Source organism: Triticum dicoccoides, chromosome 2A, assembly GCF_002162155.2.
Source record: "Triticum dicoccoides isolate Atlit2015 ecotype Zavitan chromosome 2A, WEW_v2.0, whole genome shotgun sequence".
NCBI classification, from domain to species: Eukaryota; Viridiplantae; Streptophyta; class Magnoliopsida; order Poales; family Poaceae; genus Triticum; species Triticum dicoccoides.
Window position 1 is genome coordinate 462,809,827 of NC_041382.1, and position 6,025 is coordinate 462,815,851.

A 6,025-nucleotide genomic window follows, 5' to 3' on the forward strand; every position below is an offset into this window, starting at 1 on the left:
TATCTGATCTTTGTCTCAAAACCTCAGATTGGTACCTGTGGGTTGCTAGTAGTGTTGATTACTCCTTGTAGTTGATGCTAGTTGGTTTATTCGGTGGAAGATCATATGTTCAGATCCTTAATGATAATTATTACTCCTCTGATTATGAACATGAATATGCTTTGTGAGTAGTTACGTTTGTTCCTGAGGCATGGGAGAAGTCTTGTTATAAGTAATCATGTGAATTTGGTATTCGTTCGATATTTCGATGAGATGTATGTTGTCTTTCCTCTAGTGGTGTTATGTGAACGTCGACTACATGACACTTCACCATGATTTGGGCCTAGGGGAAGGCATTGGGAAGTAATAAGTAGATGATGGGTTGCTAGAGTTACAAAAGCTTAAACCCTAGTTTATGCGTTGCTTTGTAAGGGGCTGATTTGGATCCACATGTTTCATGCTATGGTTAGATTTATCTTAATTCTTCTTTCGTAGTTGTCGATGCTTGTGAGAGGGGTTAATCATAAGTGGGAGGCTTGTCCAAGTAAGGGCAACACCCAAGCATCGGTCCACCCACATATCAAACTAGATGATGCCCCGCACGTTGTTGCAGAAATGTTTGCAATATTTCAATGAGATTTTGATTATATAGAACATGAATTCTTGAAACAATAGTTTCTGAAAGTATATAAGAATTAAATGTAAATAGCATAATAAAATGGAATTTTACATGCATGCATCTTGTAGTGGATTTTTAATATGCATAGTTGCATGTTGAGGTGGGCCTTTTCTTATGCATGTTGAATGATGAGGTGGCATGCTTGCATGTTGAGAAAAATACCTTAGTGGGCGCTAGTTATTTAGATATAGAAGATTGTCAAAGTAACGAATGTGAATCATATGAGCATGATGAAAACTAACTTAGCACAATTCCCATGTGTCCTCGGGAACGCTTTGTTTTATATAAGAGTTTGTCCAGGCTTGTCCTTTGCTACAAAAAGGATTGGGAAACCTTGCTGCACCTTAGGTACTCTTGTTACTTGTTACCGTTACGAATTATCTTATCACACAACTATCTGTTACCGATAATTTCAGTGCTTGCAGAGAATACCTTGCTGAAAACCGCTTGTCATTTCCTTCTGCTCCTCGTTGGGTTCGACACTCTTACTTGTCGAAAGGACTACGATAGATCCCCTATACTTTTGGGCCATCACCGAGTAACCTACACGAGGTCGGGCAGGAGAATCGAGTAGCCTGGTGGGCAGAGAGCTCGGACAAGCAGGTTACTCACGTTTAGCCGGTTTTCGTTTTGCTCTTTCGTTTATTTATTTATATATCGACATGTTTTTCTATTTCTTTTGTGTTTACTTTCTTTTCTAGTCAGCATTGATGCAATGCTCTTGGTTGTCAGTGCTTGTGAGTTGTGACTCTGCTTGATGGTTCTTCCAGCGATGGTCTCCAACCAACCGAGAACCTACCTTGGGCACGTCTCCAGCCTCTCCCTGCTTGTGTGGATGCATAGCCGTCTGTGAGTTTGCTTGCTCCTATGACCCTTTGATTGCTTCAAAGGGCTCTTTGACCATTCCCTTCATAGAACGAAAGACGAAGTGTACATTATTGGCCTTGCCTCTATGCCTCCTCGTTCCTTCTATTCATTTGGATTTGCTTTCTTGATCATTTTATCGCTTATGCCCTTACAGGGGAGCACTTGTCTGATGTCCATGTCCGGGGTCATCTTTAGCCTCTTCCTTCTCATATAGATGTACAACCATCTGTCAACTCACTTGCTACGTGCCCTTTGCTTGCTCCAATGGAATCTTGATAATCCACAAGTATAGGGGATCGCAACAGTTTTCGAGGGTAGAGTATTCAACCCAAATTTATTGATTCGACACAAGGGGAGCTAAAGAATATTCTCAAGTATTAGCAGCTGAGTTATCAATTCAACCACACCTGGAAACTTAATATCTGCAGCAAAGTATTTAGTAGCAAAGTAATATGATAGTAGTGGTAACGGTAGCAAAATTAATGTTTTTGGTGTTTTGTAGTGATGATAACAATAGCAACGGAAAAGTAAATAAGCGAAGAACAATATATGGAAAGCTCGTCGGCAATGGATCGGTGATAGAGAATTATGCCGGATGTGGTTCATCATGTAACAGTCATAACATAGGGTGACACAGAACTAGCTCCAATTCATCAATGTAATGTAGGCATGTATTCTGAATATAGTCATACGTGCTTATGGAAAAGAACTTGCATGACATCTTTTGTCCTACCCTCCCGTGGCAGCGGGGTCCTAGTGGAAACTAAGGGATATTAAGGCCTCCTTCTAATAGAGTACCGAACCAAAGCATTAACACATAGTGAATACATGAACTCCTCAAACTACAGTCATCACCAGAAGTGGTCCTGATTATTGTCACTTCGGGGTTGTCGGATCATAACACATAGTAGTTGACTATAGACTTGCAAGATAGGATCAAGAACTCACATATATTAATGAAAACATAATAGGTTCAGATCTGAAATCATGGCACTCAGGCCGTAGTGACAAGCATTAAGCATAGCAAAGTCATAGCAACATCAATCTCAGAACATAGTGGATACTAGGGATCAAACCCTAACAAAACTAACTCGATTACATGATAAATGTCATCCAACCCATCACCGTCCAGCAAGCATACGATGGAATTACTCACGCACGGCGGTGAGCATCATGAAATTGGTGATGGAGGAAGGTTGATGATGACGATGGCGACGGATTCCCCTCTCCAGAGCCCCGAACGGACTCCAGATCAGCCCTCCCAAGAGAGTTTAGGGCTTGGCGGCGGCTCCGTATCGTAAAACGTGATGAATCCTTCTCCCTTACTTTTTCTCTCCGAACACGAATATATAGAGTTGGAGTTGAGTTCGGAGGAGCTCCAGGGGGCCCACGAGGTAGGGGGCGCGCCCAGGGGGCAGGTGTGCCCCCCACCCTTGTGGCTAGGGTATGGGCCCCCTGGCCTTGATCTTTTGCCAGTATTTTTTATTATTTCCACAAATACGCTCCGTGAAGTTTCAGGTCATTCCGAGAACTTTTGTTTCTGCACATAAATAACACCATGGCAATTCTGCTGAAAACAGCATTAGTCCGGGTTAGTTCCATTCAAATCATGCAAGTTAGAGTCCAAAACAAGGGCAAAAGTGTTTGGAAAAGTAGATACGATGGAGACGTATCAACTCCCCCAAGCTTAAACATTTGCTTGTCCTCAAGCAATTCAGTTGACAAACTAAAAGTGATAAAGAAAAACTTTTACAAACTTTGTTTGCTCTTGTTGTTGTAAATATGTAAAGCCAGCATTCAAGTTTTCAGAAAAGATTATAAACTAACCATATTCACAATAATGCTTAGGTCTCATGTTTACTCATATCAATGGCATAATCAACTAGCGAGCAATAATAATAAATCTCAGATGACAACACTTTCTCAAAACAATCATAATATGATATACCAAGATGGTATCTCGCTAGCCCATTATGAGACCGCAAAACATAAATGCAGAGCACCTTTAAAGATCAAGGACTCACTAGACATTGTAATTCATGGTAAAAGAGATCCAGTCAAGTCATACTCAATGTAAACTCACAGTAATGAATGCAAATGACAGGGGTGCTCTCCAACTAGTGCTTTTTAATAAGAGGATGATGACTCAACATGAAAGTAAATAGATAGGCCCTTCGCAGAGGGAAGCAGGGATTTGTAGAGGTGCGAGAGCTCGGTTTTGAAATAGAGATGAATAATATTTTGAGCGGTATACTTTCATTGTCAACATAACACCCAAGAGATGGCGATATCTTTCATGCTACACACATTAGGCGGTTCCCAAACAGAATGGTAAAGTTTATACTCCCCCTCCACCAACAAGCATCAATCCATGGCTTGCTCGAAACAACGAGTGCCTCCAACTAACAAGAGTCCCAAGGGGAGTTTTGTTTGCAATTATTTTGATTTTATTTGCATAAAGCATGGGACTGGGCATCCCGGTGACCAACCACTTTCTCATGAGTGAGGAGTGGAGTCCACTCCTCTTGAGAATAACCTGCCTAACATGGAAGATACGGACAACCCTAGTTGATACATGAGCTATTCGAGCATACAAAACAGGATATTTATTTGAAGGTTTAGAGATTGGCACATACAAATTTACTTGGAACGGCAGGTACATACCGTATATATGTAGGTATGGTGGACTCATATGGAACAACTTTGGGGTTTATGGGATTGGATGCACAAGCAGTATTCCCGCTTAGTACAGGTGAAGGCTAGAAAAAGACTGGGAAGCGACCAGCTAGAGAGCGACAACAGTCATGAACATGCATTAAAATTAATCAACACCGAATGCAAGCATGAGTAGGATATAATGCACCATGAACATAAATATCGTAGAGGCTAAGTTGATTTTGTTTCAACTACATGCGTGAACATGTGCCAAGTCAAGCCACTTGAATCGTTCAAAAGAGGATACCACCCTATCATACCACATCACAACCATTTTAATAGCATGTTGGCACACAAGGTAAACCATTATAAGCTCCTAGCTAATTAAGCATGGCATAAGGAACTATGATCTCTAATTGTCATTGCAAACATGTTTATTCATAATAGGCTGAATCAGGAACGATGAACTAATCGTATTTACAAAAACAAGAGAGGTCGAGTTCATACCAGCTTCTCCCATCTCAATCAGTTCATCATATATTGTCATAATTGCCTTTCACTTGCACGACCGAATGATGTGGATAATAATAATAGTGCACGTGCGTTGGACTAAGCTGGAATCTGCGAGCATTCAATAAACAGGAGAAGACAAGGCAATATGGGCTCTTTTGTCAGATCAACAATAATGCATATAAGAGCCACTTTAACAATTTAATCATGATCTTCTCCTATCGACCCCCAAAGAAAAGAAAAGAAATAAAACTATATACACGGGAAAGCTCCCAACAAGCAAAAGAAGAACAGGAAATCTTTTTGGGTTCTCTTTTTAATTACTACTGAAAGCATGGAAAGTAAACTAATAAAAGGCTACACCTAATTTTTTTTTTGGTTTTTCTTAAGGTTTATTAAACACACAAGAAGAAAGCATAAAAAGGAAATAAACTAGCATGGATATTACAATGAAAAAGTATGAGCACCGACATCTAGCAATGAGTGTGTGAACATGAATGTCATGTCGGTGAGAAATACGTACTCCCCCAAGCTTAGGCTTTTGGCCTAAGTTGGTCTAATGCCACGGATGGCATGGCGAATATCCAAAGCTGTAGTTGGGGTCCTACTGAGTTGCAGCAGTCATTGCATCGTGGGCTGCAGCTTGGAGGCGAGCTATCCCAGCCCTCCTCTTATACTCTTCTGCCTCCTCTCTGCTTATAAAATATCTCCCTTTTGCCTGAAAATCAAAGAAAGTAGAAGCAGGGAGAGCGACGTGATAGGTGCGTCGTCTGTCAAAGATTAGTCAGTACTGGAGGAACTGATCGTTCCTCTCAACAAACTGATGACGAACCATAGCCTCATAATCCAAATAAGCAAGAGGCAACTCAATATCATCCTCACGTATGGTTATACCAAGAAACTTAGCTAAGCGGGTTGCATAAATTCCACAAAAGAAATCTCCATTAAATCTATTAAGATGCAACCTACGTGCAACAATGGCTCCCAAATTATAAGATTTATCTCCTAACACAGCACTCCTAAGAATACTGAGGTCAGGGACACACATGTGACATGCTTCATCTTTACCGTTAATGCATCTACCTATGAAGATAGCAAAATAATGTATAGTAGGAAAGTGAATGCTTCCTATGGTAGCTTGTGCTATATCTCTAGATTCCCCCACAATTATATTAGCAAGAAAATATCTAAATTCAGATTTGCGAGGTTCACTAGCACTACCCCATTATGGAAGTTGCAAGCAGTGGTAAAATCCTCTAAGTCCATAGTATAAGAATTTTCATAGAGATCAAACAGGACAGTCTGAGAATTGCGTGAAGATGAAAGTTCAAACCT